Below are 17,477 nucleotides of genomic sequence, written 5' to 3'. Positions count from 1 at the left end.
TAAAAATAAAAGACATTCCATTTTTATGAGTACAACAAAATAATTAGCCTATTTTTATTACTCAGAATAATGTGAAGATTTAAGCCACAAATTCTCAAATCAGTATGGATTGGATCAGGCCATTAATAAATCAATGACAACCACTATAATGTAATCCTCAATCCAAAGTACTTTTCAATAACAATTTTCTATTCCAAAAATCTTTCCCCAACCTCTTAATAAATTTTCTCTCTCATTTGCTGAGTGATGCATGCTGCACAGCTGGACATTATGATTCTTAGCAGTATTTATTTCAAATTATTCATCAAGAAAAATCGATATATATATTCATCAAGAAAAATTGTGAGAATGGAATGGACAGAGAGCATCATCAAGTGATAGTGGCCAAGTCTTTTCTTGAAATGTCGAGAAAGAAGATGTACCATGCATTCCCAAGAACATTTTCCTGGGGCTAAGCTCCATTAAATAGGCAGGATTGCTCTCCCAGTCTTTTGGGAGACAAACAGAGCCTTGCCTGGTCTTGGGTACTCAGGCCCTCTCAAATAATTAATAAGTGTGCTCTTAGCCACAAAAAGCATATTATGTTAGAGTTTTACCCATATTAGCATTTTCTGCAAGTAGGTCGGGTAGTGTGATGTTGTGGTTAGAATGTCAGACCAGGATCTGGAAAGTGCAGGTTCAAATCCTCACTCAGCCATGAAGCTCTCTGTGGGGCTATCTATGTCACTCTTGGGGGAAGGGTGAAATGAAAATCCAATTAAAGTTAAATGCCAGGGAAGGCTGTATGGATGAAATAACAAACACTTTAAAAAAGCATGATACTGATAGCTTTAAGAAATAACTCAAAATGTATTAAGAAGCATGGAAACGAGCACTAGAGAGGCACAGTTCATTCAGTAAACAGTAGTCTGTATCTTGAAAAATAAACTCCTGCTTGGGGAACAATAGAGGGGGAAATTGAAGCCCAATTATAAATTGTCATTATCCTACTGTAAGTGTAAAATGATGCATATTGGGGCAAAAAATCCCAACTTCACATATACACTGATGGGATCTGTGCTGGCAGCGACAGACCAAGAAAGGGATCTTGGGGTGGTAGTGGATAGCTCAATGAAGATGTCAACCCAGTGTGCAGCTGCTGTAAAAAAGGCAAATTCCATGCTGGCCATAATTAGGCAAGGAATAGAGAATAAAACTGCTGCTATCATACTGCCCTTGTACAAATCTATGGTGAGACCACACTTGGAATACTGTGTACAGTTCTGGTCACCATACCTAAAAAAGGATATTACAGAGCTTGAGAAGGTGCAGAAAAGAGCAACCAAAACGATTAGGGGACTAGAGCAACTGTCCTATGGGGAGCGGTTAAGACGCTTAGGGCTGTTTAGCTTGGAAACAAGGCGGCTAAGGGGAGACATGATAGAGGTCTATAAAATTATGCATGGTTTGGAGAGAGTGGACAGGGAGAAAATCTTTCTCCCTCTCCCATAATACTAGAACACGGGGTCATCTGCTAAAGCTGGAGGGTGAGAGATTCAAAACAGATAAAAGGAAGTATTTTTTTCACACAACGCTTAGTTAAATTGTGGAACTCCCTGCCCCAGGATGTGGTGATGGCTGCCAGCTTGGAGGGCTTTAAGAGGGGAGTGGACATATTCATGGAGGAGAGGGGTATTCATGGCTATTAGTTAGAATGGATACTAGTCATGCTGCATACCTATTCTCTCTAGTATCAGAGGAGCATGCCTATTATTTTGGGTGCGGTGGAACCCAGGTAGAATAATGCTGCTGCAGTCGTCTTGTTTGTGGGCTTCCTGGAGGCACCTAGTTGGCCACTGTGTGAACAGACTGCTGGACTTGATGGGCCTTGGTATGATCCAGCAGGGCCTTTCTTATGTTCTTATGTACTGCATAACTTTGTGATTGAAAGAATGATCCAGGTGATTTGACGGGCTTGTGTCGCTTCTCTGCCTCTCCATACTTTGGAGCTCCGTAACCTGACAAGTGGAACTCTGTAACTTGTGAGGTGAAAAGGAACAACTGCCGGCAATTTTTTTTTTTTTAATGAACAAATGCCTCCAAACTACAAGTACAACCTCGTAAGATTAATAGGTTCAAAGAGTTGAATTGTTCAGGTCTGGTTTTCCCTTCCCACCTTCAAACTAATTCACATGGATTACTTCTTTAGCAGTTGTAGTCCTCCAAGACTGTTGGTTACCCTTAAGTTCCATTGGTATCGATGGTAGACATGGTGGTTGAATAATTTGCTTCACTGATTTTAGAGGATCACAGTGTGACTAATTTTCCCTGGATCAAATACCAGGATTTATAGAAAGCGCTTTACAGTCTTCATTATATTCAACCTCAAAACTGGAAATCAAGGGCAATTCTCATCATCACAGGCAGCTGCTGCTTTTAATTAGTCCATACTGATTTCTGGCCACTTCAACCTTTGCTGAAGACTGTTGTTTTGAATGATTGCAGCTGAATTTAGCTGTTGAAGATATTCATGATACTGTGTTACTAACCAAACTCACCCAAATAACAGTGCTGTGCTAAGCAGCTCCTAATTCCACTGAAGTCAACGAGCTCAGATTGGTGTACCTCTGCTTAGGATGCTGCTATGAGTTACCTTGGGTTGATGCAGAGAAATCACTATGGGAGCAGACCAAAGTTTTTACTGCTATGGGCTAAAATAGACAGATATATTACTGTCGAAGGCTTTCACGGTCAGAGTTCATTGGTTCTTGTAGGTTATCCGGGCTGTGTAACCGTGGTCTTGGTATTTTCATTCCTGATGTTTCGCCAGCATCTGTGGCAGGCATCTTCAGAGGAGTAACACTGAAGGACAGTGTCTCTCAGTGTCAAGTGTGTAGGAAGAGTAATATATAGTCAGAAAGGGGTTGGGTTTGAGCTGAATCATTGTCCTGCAAAAAGTATCAAAGGTAATGTGCTAATCATTGTCCTGTAAGTATCAAGATAATGTGCTAATGAGGGTGTGGTATGTTAATATGGAACCATTGTATCCTGAAGTGATCTGTTAATGTGTGAAATCCAAATTACCTTTGATACTTTTTGCAGGACAATGATTCAGCTCAAACCCAACCCCTTTCTGACTATATATTACTCTTCCTACACACTTGACACTGAGAGACACTCTCCTTCAGTGTTACTCCTCTGAAGATGCCTGCCACAGCTGCTGGCGAAACGTCAGGAAAGAAAATACCAAGACCACGGTTACACAGCCTGGATAACCTACAAGAACCAAAGATATATTACTACTATGCCATTATGATTCCCAGAACACACAGAAACCTTGCCGTCTCATCCCAATCCCTATCATACATTTATTGAGGGAAATATCACCATCCATATATGTATTTCTCAAGTGTGGGCAGAAGTGCAGATACCTAAATCCAGGGATTGGGCCCACATTGACAGAAAGGAGAATTTTCTCTAAACTTGGGGACCCTCAAGGTTTGCAGAAAAATCTGAAACTATTTTTTTAAATTGGAGCATAGTTCTTCAGGTTTACATTCACTTGAACTCAGTAATGCAAATCTGTTCCTTACATGGTCTTTAAACTCTTCTGGAATATTGCTTAGATTGTATTTTGGTGCTATGAATGTTTTGGTGTTTTTCTTAAGCTTTATCTTGATTTTCGATATTAACAATTCATGATCTGTACCGCAGTCGGCTCCTGGTCTTGTTTTGGCTGAGAGAATAGAGCTTCTCCATCTTCTGCTTCCAATTATATAATCTATTTGATTTCTATACTGGCCGTCTGGTGATATCCATGTATACAATCGTCTATTTGGTTGCCTAAAACATGTGTTTGCAATGAACAGATTGTTGTCTTCACAGAATTCTACGAGGGGTTCTCCTGCTTCATTCCGTGCTCCTAGCCCAAATCTGCCAACATTTGATTCTGCTTTGTTTCCTACTTTTGCGTTCCAATCACATTGCAGTGTAGTAAATCCACAAAAATGTAGAGGTTTGGAAAGGTGAATGAAGAGGAAATGTAAAAGGTTTACCAACATAATAGCCATAATAATGTAAGATGGATATGACCTTTTAGTAACAAATATGAAGGTTCCCTACACCCAGTCAGGGCAGGATGTCAGGCAGAGGAAGGCCTTTTTAGTAGGGTTGCCAGCTCTGGGTTGGGAAATACCTGGAAATTTTGGGGGTGGAGCTTGTGGAGGGCAGGGCTTGGGGAGGGGAGAGACTTCAGCAGGGTATAATGCCATAGAGTCCACCCTTCCAACAAGCCACTTTCTCCAGGGGAAACTGATCTTGGTAGTCTGGAGATCAACTGTAATAGTGAGAGATCTCCAGGTGCTACCTGGAGGTTGGCAACCCTACTTTCCAGATGCCTGCCATCTGAAAGCCTTTAACTGGAGATGCCAGGGACTTAAACAGGCATCTAAACACAAAACATGTACTCGATTAATGAACCAGTTCTACTTGCTTGATAGGTGTTTTGAATGTTAAAACCGTTCATGAACCAAACACTCAGGCTAGAAAAGCAAAGGAAAAAGAGATGGTATCTTGAAGACAGTAAAGAAGAAGTATGGAAGGCAAAGAAGCCAGAGGAAAGCTCGTGAGAATGGGTCAAGGCAAAAGGAATTTAATATTTGTCTTGATTGCTATACAAATCATTAGTAAAGACCTGCATTGTTAATAGAACTAATCGTACACATTCCATTATACAGTCCGGTAGGTTCTAAACTTAGAGACATTCTTCATATAAAGTACTTTGTAGTTTTAAATCTTTACATAATAAAATTGATTGTCTATGGTTTTATATCTCTAGCAAATCTTTAAATGCTATAAACATATCAAATCTTTAAATGCTATAAACAAGCAGTAATATTATCTAACTACAAGTTTCCGCTTAGGATTTATACATAGTTGCCCAATATTTTCAAGCAATATAACAGGAGACATATATTGACTGAATACCATCCAGGTCAGAAAAAAAGACACAACTTTAGAACAACATGTTTTGCTTTCTAGTAGTTCAAAATGCCTGTTATCTTTGCAATTTATTTGACTATAGGTTGATTCATCATCTATTCTAGATGATGGATTACTGATTATATTTAGAGTAAAAATAGCAGGACATCTCAAATCTTAGGCATCATTCTGAATAGCTGTTGTAGTCAATGAATTCTTATCTAAACATCCTCCAAAAATTCATCATTTAAAACTGCCTGATTTATTTGTTTAATGTGCCATCAGTAACTTTATTTTAATATCCAGGCTTTACCTTTTTGTTACTTTGTGCTTCCACTAATGGACTACTTTCACTACTTACATTCCTAATGGATTATGTTTTAATGCTTTGTTGAAACTTAGTGCACAGTGTCACTATGCACTATGCAAATAATAGTTACTACACTTACAGAAGTTATAGCATAGAAATTTTAAGAGGACAATCTCACTGTGGATTCCCCCTCTCTCAAATAGACCACAACATGAGATACAACATCTACTCTAGCACCCTATTCCATACAGTCGCTAACCAGCTCCCCTGGAAGGCCAAAAAACAGAGGCCAAGGCCATATCATTCAGCCTTATAGCACAGACTTTTACTGCCTCTGAATATGGAAGTTCCCTTTACTCATCATGGCTAGTAGCCATTGATGGATCTAATCCTACACAAATCTGTCTTTTGTATGTGTGTGCCATCAAGTCACAGCTGACTTATTGTGACCCAGTAGGGTTTTCAAGGCAAGAGATGTTTGGAGGTGGTTTGCCATTGCCATGTCATGACCCTGGTATTCCTTGGAGGTTGCTCTTCCAAATACTAACCAGGACTGACCTCGCTTAGCTTCTGAAATCTGATGAGATCAGGCTAGCCCGGGCCATCCAGGTCAGGGCTGAATCTGTCTAGCTTCCTTTTAAAGCCATTAAGTAATGACACCTTTATTTGCCATTACCACACCAGCATAAATAGAGGTAGGCATATGCATTGCTGCATTCAGAAGAGGAAACAGGTCATTCACTGGGAAAATAAACATAGTTTGACATCACAAATCTATTAACATTTTGAGAATTTATTTTCCAGCTTCCAATGCAAAGTTTAATCACATGATAAAGATACAGGGGTTGGATCCAATGGCTTCTTTCTGCTAATGTCCCAACTAGATGACGTCACATATAATATGAGGGAGATATCAAGAGCCCTGATTTGGCTTGGGAGCATGGGCACAGGTTGGAGGAGGGGCTTCAACAAAACTGCAAGTGAAGAGCCCCGTGGCGCAGAGTGGTAAGCTGCAGCACTGCAGTCCAAGCTCTGCTCACCACCTGAGTTCGATCCCAACGGAAGTTGGTTTCAGGTAGCCGGTTCAAGGTTGACTCAGCCTTCCATCCTTCTGAAGTCAGTAAAATGAGTACCCAGCTTGCTGGGGGTAAAGAGAAGATGACTGGGGAAGGCACTGGCAAACCACCCCATAAACAAAGTCTGCCTAGTAAAGGTCAGGATGTGATGTCACCCCGTGGGTCAGGAATGACCCGGTGCTTGCCCAGGGGACCTTTACCTTTAAATAATATGATAGAAAAAGAGATATGCTGTTTATGCTTGGTAATCAGCAGCACATTCCAGGCTGAAGTGCCCCGTATTTTTTTTTTTTAGTTTTTCACATTGAATCGTCATTTAGGAAGTGACTGCAAAGCCGGCACATATTTGCTTCACATTTCTTAAGAGTCCCTTTAAAGCGACCTTTGGTATTTGCTCTGCCCCCACACCAAAGAATTTACTGAAAGAACCATGAAAAATCACAAACGCAGCTTAGCTATGCAAACTAGGGCTGTTGATTCGGTAAAAACCAAACCGGAAAAATACCGAATAAATGCAAATTCGGTAAATTTCTGGTTCGGGTATACTGAATCAGCAGAATCCGGGAGGTTGGCAAAGCCACATTTGCCATTCCCGAATATCCAGCTTTCCACGGCTCCTGCGGGGGCATTTTTGCAGGTAGAGGTCCCAAATTTTCAGGGTAGCTAGAAGGGACTCTCTTTGCAAGAACCCCCAAGTTTGGTAAACATTGGGTCAGGGGTCCAGAGTTATGGGGTCTGGAAGGGGTCATCCCCATCCTCCTCTATTCAAATCCATTGGCAGACTCTTTAATATGATCTTAACAATCTATCTGAATGGAGAAGCTGGGCTTAAAAATGGAGGGTGGGAAAGTTTGCCCGGTGCCTTCATAGAGTGTCGCGCCGTGCCTGGTCTTTAGCGGCCCCCGGGGTCTCTGCCCTGGAGAGGGGTGGGGGCGGGGGAGCCTCCTTGGCCTCAGACCAGTCCGAGGGGGAGTCAGAACTCTCTCCCCCCTCGGACGTTGCCAGGTTGCTGGCCAAAAACCTCCTTCAGCCTCCACGCAACCCTTTTCCGGCTTCCTCCCCGGCCTTGGCTCCCCTCTCGCCTTTTAACCCTCCCCGGCCAGAGATACCCCGCCCCTTTCCCACTACCGCCCCCATTCCCCGCGTTCTCCGGTGCCTGCTGGCCGCTCCTGCGGCCTCAATGGGATCCCCGGCAGCTGCGGCGGCCCTTCCCCGACCCGCCCGCGCCCTCCTGACCATCAGCTGTGGAGGGGGGTGGAGTCCATCGGGCCGCGTCATTCTGGCTGCGCCGGGGCCGGCGGCTCCTGTCCCGGCCGCTTTGTTCCTGGGCGGCCGCGCCCCTTCTCGCCGGCTGCCTGGAGGAGGAAAGGAACCGGCGGTAAGGCCCCCCGACTCTCCCCCAGGGGGCCGGGGGATCCCACGAGCCCCCCCCGCCTACCCCGTGAGTACCTCTGGGCCCGGGGTTCAAGGAGCGGGGAGCTAGCGGCCCGGGAACCGGCCTGGAGGCTCGTCCCGGGACACCCCCCCTTGCTTAGCGACCGCTGATCGGTGCCGTCATCTTCGAATACCCGGGACATATAATCAGCCGGGACGTGGAGGGCTCCAGGGGCATGCTGCACTGTGAAGGAGAACGGGAGCAGGGAGAGGTACCATCGAAGGACTCGGGCGTTGTGATCCTTCATCCTCTTCATCCAGAGGAGCGGAGCATGGTCCGTAACAAGAGTAAATGGATTGTTTGTCAAATAATATTGGAGCGAGCCGATGGCCCATTTGACCGCCAGGGCTTCTTTTTTGACGGTAGCGTAGTTCCTTTCGGCCGGGAGTAGTTTGCGGCTGATAAACAGTACGGGGAGTTCTTTCCCTGCTGTTTCTTGTAATAGGACTGCGCCCACTCCCGTGGCAGACGCGTCCGTATGGAGTATAAACGGCTTATCAAAGTTCGGGTTCTGCAACACGGGCTCCCGGGATAACACTGCCCGTAATCCGTGGAAAGCTGCTAAAGCTGCTGGGCCCCACCGCAACTGGTTCGGGCTATCCTTCTTGAGGCAATCGGTCAACGGGGACGCCTTCGTGGCAAAGTGGGGTATGAACTTACTGTAATAGCCGACTAATCCAAGGAACCGTCGTAGTTGGGGTTTGTTCGGGGAAGTGGAGTCTGTTCCAAAGTAGTCACTTTTTCCGGAATGGGTCGTAATGTTCCGTGCCCCACAATATACCCCAGGTATTTGATCTCTTGAAACCCCAGATGACTTTTTGTGGGGTTGGCCCTTAGGCCGGCGTCATAAATGGCCTGGCAGACCGTTGCCAGGTGTTGTAGGTGTGACTCCCAATCAGGGCTGAAGATGACGATATCATCTATATAAGCAACTGTGAAACCCTTACAGTGAGCCAACACTCGGTCGACCATCCGCTGGAAGGTCGCGGCGGCCCCATGGAGACCAAAGGGCATTACGGTAAATTGGTAGAGACCTGAGGTGGTCGCGAAGGCTGTTTTTTTCTTATCTTCTGGTCTCATTGGGATCTGCCAATACCCTTTTGTGAGATCCAAAGCAGACAGGTACTTGGCTGTCCCTAATTGGTCGATGAGCATGTCCGCCCGGGGCATAGGGTAGGCGTCGAAGTCGGCTATCTGGTTTACTGCCCGGTAGTCAACACAGAACCGGATACTCCCGTCTGGTTTTGGCACCAGAACGATGGGACTCCGCCAGGCACTTGTAGAGGGTTCTATGACTCCCAGCCATCGCATTTTGTCGACTTCCAGCTCCACTTCATCCCACCTCTTCCGAGGTACCGGGCGCCAATGGGCTCAGGCTACTTGCCCGGGAGGGGTTCGAATAGTGTGGAAGACGTCAGTGATGCGACCCGGGGTAGAAGAAAAAACCGGGAGAAGGTGGGACATCACCTCTTGCAACTGATGGCGTTGCTGTGTGGTGAGGGAAGCCCCAATCTTTGGGACTTCTGACCGTTGGTGGTCCGCCCCCCACGGCACGTCCCGCTCGGCCAGACTGAGTGGCTCGTCTCCAAGGTGGCACTCACTTGTGGGGATGTCGGGGTCAATCCATTCCTTTAAGTCATTTACATGTAGCCTCTTCAGTTGACGCGGGCCGGGTCCACACCGGACCTCATAGGAACACGGGCCTAGGGTTCTCGTTACCACATAGGGACCTTTCCACAACTCCTTTTCCCCCGGCCCGAATACCCTACCACGGACAAGCACTTGCGAGTTAACTTGTAGGTGCCATTCGCGTGTACCTCTATCATACCGGTCTTTCTGTTTTAGTTGGGCTAAGGCCAAATTCTGAGTAGCAGTCGCTTGGGCTACGGCCAACCTTTCTCGCAACTGGCGCACGTACTCGGAAGCCTCTTGACCTTGGGAGCGCCCTGCTTCGGGCCCGGCCATCTGGCCTTCCACTACTTGCAAGATGCCTCGGGGTTTCCTTCCGTACAAGAGCTCAAAAGGAGCGTAACCAGTGGACGCTTGGGGTGTCTCCCGAATGGCGAACAGGACGGGGTCCACATATAGATCCCACCGATGAGGATGGTCGGCCGCCAACTTACGGAGCATTGTCTTGAGGGTTTGGTTCAAGCGTTCCACCAACCCATCCGTTTGTGGATGGGCAATGGCTGCAAAAATCTGGCGGATGCCCATTTCCTTGCATAAGGCCCTAGTGATAGCAGCCGTGAAAGACGAGCCTCGGTCGGTTACTATCTCACGGGGTAGTCCCACCTGGGCAAAGAGATGTATCAAGACCCGACACACTCCCGGAGCCTGTAGAGTGCGCAACGGTATGGCCTCTGGATATCTTGTGGCATAGTCAATAATGACAAGGAGGTACCGGAACCCCCTTGGGGTACGAGGAAGAGGACCCACAAAATCCATAGCGATCTGCTCGAATGGCGTGTTGATGATGGGTGAGGGTTGGAGGGGGGCCCGGGGGGGTGGTCGCCCATCCCACTTTTGGCACTGGGGCAGGCGCTGCAGAACTGCTTGACATCCCGGGAAATAGCGGGCCAAAAAACCCGGGCCTGTAAGCGGGCCAGGGTGTTTTTCACCCCTTGGTGACCCGCCCAGGAGTGGTCATGGGCATATTGTAACAGCTTCCGCCTATACCCCTGGGGCACTAAGAGTTGGGTCACTTCCTCCCCCTTCTCAACCACCACCCTATACCACAAACCCCGTACCTGTTGGATCTACGTGCTCGTCTCTCGTCTACTACCGTCCCATCACTCACCGCCACCAAATCGCGGAGCCTTGCCAAGGAGTCTTCTTGCTCCTGGGCCCGCCGGAATTCGGGATCACTTTCCCAACGCGATACCTCGGCCTCATCCGTCCTCTGCCTTGACTGTGTTAGTGGGGTCTGCAGGGCAGCAGAGGGCCCTGGGCGCTCTTCATCATTCCCTTCGATGGCCATACCTTCGTCCCCTGGTTGCGTTATCCCCCGGTCTCCTAAGAGAGCCGTAAAGAACAGGGCATCCCTCCCAATCAACATGGGGTATGGCAAGTCAGGAACTTTAGCCACCTCCATGTCGTAAAGTTGGTTCTTCCACGTTACTGCCACCTGTACGACCGTGTAGTGCTCCACATGCTTGTGAAAGCAAGCGACCGTGGCCGTCCGAACCGCGGGCAGTTGTGCTGAGACTAGCGTGGACCTCACCATGGAGATGGAGGAACCACTGTCCACCATGGCTTTGAGTGGTCTTTTGCCCAGTAGGAGGGTCGCTAAAAGAGCTGCCGGGCGTGTCTGGGAACTCTCAGCATGCATGGTCTCTTCCCACCCGAGGTCGCACTCCATCATAGGGCACTCTCGCTTCAGATGTCCCCATTGCCCGCACGTGAAGCAGGGTCCTAGCGCTTTGCTTTCCGTGCTTCGGCTTTCCTCTTTGGGGGGGTTCCTGCCACCCTCGCTCAGAAGCTGTCCTGCCGCGGTTGCCATACCGGCCCCCCCCACGGGGTCTGGGGCCTGTGGCACTTGGAATTCTTGGGACCAGCCGAGCCCGTCCCCCCCGTAGATTGCCGTCTGGGCTTTTGAACTTTCCATCCATGCGGCCCATCTCCCTGGGGTTGTCTCTATGTTCACTTGCTAGCACGTTCTCCAGCAAGGTCATAGCGGTCTCTAAGGTCGCTGGTTTGTTCCACAGGACCCAATCCCGGGCTCTTGGGGGTAGTACCGAGAGCAGTTGCTCTAAGACGACCTGATCAGCCACCTCCTTGCTTTCAGCTGTCTTAGGCCGTAACCATCGATAGGCCAAGTCTTTCAAAGCCGTCACGAATGCTCTGGGGGGTTCTCCTTTCTTCCATTGCATGGCACGGAACTTGCAGCGGTAGGTCTCGGGGGATATGGCATATCTCTCCAATATGGCCTCCTTCAGCTGGTCATAGCTCTTACTCTCTTCTTTGGGTAAGGCCTCGAGGGCGGCTTGAGCGGGGCCCGTCAAGTAGGGCCCCACAATGATGGACCACTTCTCTTTAGGCCATCCTGAAGCCTCTGCGGTCCTCTCGAAGGCTTCGAGATATCCATCGATATCATCTTCGGGGCCTAGTTTTGTCAGCAAAACAGCAGGCACCCTGGCGGGGTTTTCTCCTGGGGAGGTGGGGTTAGGCGGCCGAGTGGCCTCTAGGGTGTGTCGAAATTCCCGAAAGAGAGCCGCTTGAGCCTCTTGATGCTGCAGGGTCATTTCCTTGACAAGGCGTTGTTGGGCCTCCTGTTGCCGTTGCAACAAGTCGTGCATCATGCGCCCATGATGCTCAGTGAGCCAGGGGCCAAACTGGTCGAGGTTCCCGGCCATGCCGGCAGCTGCGTCTGCCGCTTCCATCCTGGTCGCGGCTGGAAGTTGCAAGACCAGGGGCCGCAGTAGAGAGCGACTGGACCGCCACCCAGGGGGCACAGGCAGGCGGGGTGGGGGTCGCGTCACACTTGCCCCAGTGCCCGCATCCCCCACCACGTTGTCGCGCCGCGCCTGGTCTTTAGCGGCCCCCGGGGTCTCTGCCCTGGAGAGGGGTGGGGGCGGGGGAGCCTCCTTGGCCTCAGACCAGTCCGAGGGGGAGTCAGAACTCTCTCCCCCCTCGGACGTTGCCAGGTTGCTGGCCAAAAACCTCCTTCAGCCTCCACGCAACCCTTTTCCGGCTTCCTCCCCGGCCTTGGCTCCCCTCTCGCCTTTTAACCCTCCCTGGCCAGAGATACCCCGCCCCTTTCCCACTACCGCCCCCATTCCCCGCGTTCCCCAGTGCCTGCTGGCCGCTCCTGCGGCCTCAATGGGATCCCCGGCAGCTGTGGCGGCCCTTCCCCGACCCGCCCGCGCCCTCCCGACCATCAGCTGTGGAGGGGGGTGGAGTCCATCGGGCCGCGTCATTCTGGCTGCGCCGGGGCCGGCGGCTCCTGTCCCGGCCACTTTGTTCCTGGGCGGCCGCGCCCCTTCTCGCCGGCTGCCTGGAGGAGGAAAGGAACCGGCGGTAAGGCCCCCCGACTCTCCCCCAGGGGGTCGGGGGATCCCGCGAGCCCCCCCGCCTACCCCGTGAGTACCTCTGGGCCTGGGGTTCAAGGAGCGGGGAGCTAGCGGCCCGGGAACCAGCCTGGAGGGCTCATCCCGGGACATAGAGATACAATGTGATACACTTTATCTCTATGGAGGTGTGGGGTGAACCTACCCAACCTTTAAAGCCCTGCTTCTCCAGTCAGATACATTGCAAACATCACATTAAAGAGTGTGAACACAGCCACTTTGCCAATGCATTTGAATGGAGGAGGATGGGGTGACCCCTTCCAGACCCCATAACTCCGGACCCCCTGACCCAATCTTTACCAAAAGTGGGGGTTCTTGCAAGGAGAGTCCCCTCTAGCTACCCTGAAAATTTGGGACCTCCACCTGCAAAAATGCCCCCTCCCCAGGAGCTGTGTAAATAAACCCCCATTGGATAACATTGGTGGGAAAAAGGCGCGGTGTGACCTACTTCTCACGCCTAAAAATGTGAAACAAAGCAGGAAATGTTTAACAAGCTGGTCCACTAATGTAATCCAATGAGTTTTATTTTGCACAGCTCCTGGGGGGACATTTTTTCAGGTAGAGGTCCCAAATTTTCCGGGTAGCTTGAAGGGACTCTCCTTGCAAGAACCCCCAAATTTGGTGAAGATTGGGTCAGGGGGTCCGATGTTATGGAGTCTGGAAGGGGGTCACCCCCAAAAGCCCATTTAAACCTGAATCCGAATTATACCGAATTTTTTTCCCAACAGCCCTAAATTGCAAACAACCATTGTCAATGACCATGCAAATGAAGGAGTGAAAAAGCAGGCGAGTGGGGGGCTGAAATTTCTCCTTTTGCATCGGGACCGTGAATAGACATTTTAAAGGTCGCATTTAAAAAAAGAGCTTTGAGCGAACATCCAAATTGACCCTGCATAAATGGCCTTAGTTTTTATATGCTGACTTTCCCTACCATTTAAGGAAGAATAAAACCAGTTTACAATCACCTTCCCTTCCGCACAACATACACCCTGTGAAGTCGGTGGGGCCAAGAGAGCTCTAAGAGAGCTGTGACTAGCCCAAGGTCACCCAGCTGGCTTCATGTGTAGGAGTGGGGAAACCAAACCCAATTCACCAGATTAGCGACTGCCGCTCATGTGTAGGAATGGGGAATCAAACCCAGTTCTCCAGATTAGAGTCCATCGCTTCTAAACACCATGCTGGCTCCCCTGGAAGGCCAAAAAACTAGGTACTATTATATAAGAAAAGATTTAAGATGGGTCAAATCTAGAGTTGCCAGCCCTCTGCTGGCAACCTGCAAAGAACATTTAGGGTTGTGGATCAGTGGTGGACCTACTAGGAAACTAATGAAGTTTAAGCTTCAGGGCCCCTAATCTCAGAGGGGCCCTGAAGCAACTTTTTTTTTTAAATGAGTGAATTTTTCAACAAAATTGATGGAGTTTTTTAAAGTGTTTGTTATTAAAATAAGGCTATTTTAGTGATAGAAGCATAAGCCAATGGGCTGAAGTGATTAATATCGACCCTAATATGCTCTAATACCCATTTCATATGGCCTCAAAATGTCCCTGTAATTGGTCAAATTTCAAAAAAACTTCAGGGGCTTGCAGTGTCCGAACCCCCAGCTGAGAGCGCCAGAATCTAATCATAGCCTACATTTTTGGCAGCTGTATCCTCAAATCCTTCGTTGGTGCATGGCTTAATAGTTCTACAGCTCAGCCCTTAGGCTAGAGCCAATCAGAGCCATAAAAAGATATCTCAGACTGCACTCATCTTGCTTGTGCATTTTAACACCAAAAATCAGATTTTCACCTCTTTACCCTAAGGAGCCCCCTCGGATGACCTTCTACCTCTCTATTAGAGGATGAACCAATACATCTGCCAGAGAACAACCCCACTGAAGAAGATAACAGCGGTTACCCAGACCTCATTGCTAGTGGGAAGGGGCTCGCTGTATGTCTCATTTTCAAGGACTCCACACCACCACCCTGTTCACCATTTGGGCCTCGATGTCCTTGCAAGGGCAGCAAGGCCCTTTGGACCTTGTTAGATGTTTCCCTATTGTTTCTTGTTGTGAAGGGGCTCCCATAACAGTTCAAGCTTCAGGGTCCTAAAAATGTAGGTCCGCCACTGGTGTGGATGCTTGGGGGAGGATGACAGCATGGATGCCATGATATCACATCTACCTGAGCACCCAAAAGTGAAGACATAGCAGCTGCATATTTCTAGGAATTCCGCTAATCTCTATGTTAAAAACGATGCAGATCTGGAGTATTTCATGGAACATCACAGCCGCTGTGATGTTACTTCTTAATACTCACCCAGAAGTGATGTCACTGTGTCTTCACCATCATTCCCCCCATTTTCCTTCCACTGCTCCATTGAACGAGCATGGGGGATGGGAGTATGGGTTCAGGTGGTTGCCCCCATACCATGGGTTGGCAAATAGTAAGCCTAGATAATCCTATCACATACTAAATGCAAATGGCTATACAGGTGTTGTTAATACATGCAATTTAGATTTTATTTTACAAAACAGGGATAGTTTCCCCAAAAAAAATTATGTAGAAGAGGTTCTCTCAGCAACACTGATAGAAAAAGTAATCATGGTTGGATGCAGACAGTCCAATCAGGATCACCATTTAAAAGTATAATTGTATGAATTGCCCCCACCTCACCAGCCTCATTCTAATTTAGAGTTATCTTAAAAAGGTAAAGGTCCCCTGTGCAAGCACCGGGTCATTCCTGACCCATGGGGTGACATCACATCCTGACGTTTACTAGGCAGACTAAGTTTACAGGGTGGTTTGCCATTGCCTTCCCCAGTCATCTTCCCTTTACCCCCAGCAAGCTGGGTACTCATTCTACCGACCTCGGAAGGATGGAAGGCTGAGTCAACCTTGAGCCTGAAACCAACTTCCGTTGGGATCGAACTCAGGTGGTGAGCAGAGCTTTTGACTGCAGTACTGCAGTTTACCACTCTGCGCCACAGAGCTCCTAGAGTTATCTTACTAGGTTCTAAATTGAGGTCAATGTATTCAGCTACCTTGTGTGCACATCTAATAGGAACACAGAGTGAGATCAGAGTAAAACTGACATGGATCTATGTGAAGAAGGAACGTTTGGATAACGACATGACTTATGAAGTGCAAGCCTATGGACGCTTATTTCAAATAAGTTACAGTGGATGTTAATTCCAAGTAAAATGCACAGATCAGGTTTTCCATTTGTAATATTTGTGCACAGCGGCATTTCTTTTCCAGATTTCTAAATAATGGCAGAGGACTTCAGCAGTCAACTGCGACACCCATGTACCAAGGTACTAAACAAAAACTGATTTGTGGCATATAAAATTTGAAGACCTGCAGTTAAAAGTCTGAAGGCAAAATTACAGGCAGCCTAACATCTGTCCCAGGCAAGTTAGTAGTACACTGTATTGTTTTTGCTCTTTTCTGAGATCCCTTATACCTAACCCATGAAAAGGCACCTCCCTGTTTTGTTCTGAGGTGGTGCATGTTATACTGCCTCTTTTACTTACTTAGTATTTCCTATTTATTTCCGCTGCCACCAAAGGCTCTTGCCTAAGAAATCTTAGTTGGAACCAAGGAATAGGATGACTTAGAATTTGGTAGAATGACAGAATGGTCAGTGAGTGGGAGTATGTATGAACCCCCAACCTCACACCCTGGCCCAGATTGCTGACCTCAGCCCCTTCCGATTTGAAGAGAGCAAGGTGCAATTCATTTGATAATAAGACTGCGAGCTTCTCTTTCCTCAAGGGTTGTCTCTCCAGCCTCTGGTTCATTTCTGGGGTAAATTGTCCTCACCAATAAAAGCACAGCTATCACAATCCCCCTTTCCCCCATAAATGCTGAGGGAGAGAGAGAGAGAGACTTGCTAGAATGTTTATTTGGAATTTTAATTTTTCTCCTTCTTAGTCCCCTTTACTTCTTTTACTTCAATAGAAATGAGACACCAGAGGCGTTTCCAAGTTAACACCCAAATAACAGAGATTTATTAAACACTGTACAAGGGATAGATTTGGAGGGGAAATGGTGGCTAGGAAAAGCATAGAACCAGAGCTATTTTATGATTCACTTCAGAGAAGGCATATATCTTAAATGGCTTAGTTGGTACAGAATTACAATTCTTAATTTAAGTTCACAAATTCAGTTCAGTTCCCATAATTTCTTATAAATCTTTCTGTTCAGACTCTGCTGTCTAGCTATCAGAGAAGTTGGAGATTCTACAATCTCTCTTCCCCAAAGGACAAAGAAGTATGGAGATTTCTTCTCAAATCTCTCTTCCAGTTCTCATTATAGATCTACCCCACTTCTGTGGCAGTGATCCCTTAACAAAACCCTTTATCTGGAATATCTCCTTCCCAGACCCTATTCCCTTTTCAGTGATCTGAGAAAGGGTCCCTTTCCTCCCAATCTCTTCTTGTCACTTCACAGGATTTGTTTTACACCAGTTTAGGCAAATCTGAACCCGCAGGTTTCCAGAGTCAAACACAGCTACTGAACACACCAAAATCAGAATCAATTCCTTCTTCAAAACAGAGAGAGTGAGCTCCTTAGCTCAGCCCACTCCCTTTCTCTGAGCTTCTCTCAAAGATCAACTCTTCGTTCATCACAACAGCTTTAGAAAATATC

Source organism: Euleptes europaea, chromosome 12 (genome assembly GCF_029931775.1).
Source record: "Euleptes europaea isolate rEulEur1 chromosome 12, rEulEur1.hap1, whole genome shotgun sequence".
NCBI classification, from domain to species: Eukaryota; Metazoa; Chordata; class Lepidosauria; order Squamata; family Sphaerodactylidae; genus Euleptes; species Euleptes europaea.
Note: the sequence above shows the minus strand (reverse complement) of the source record.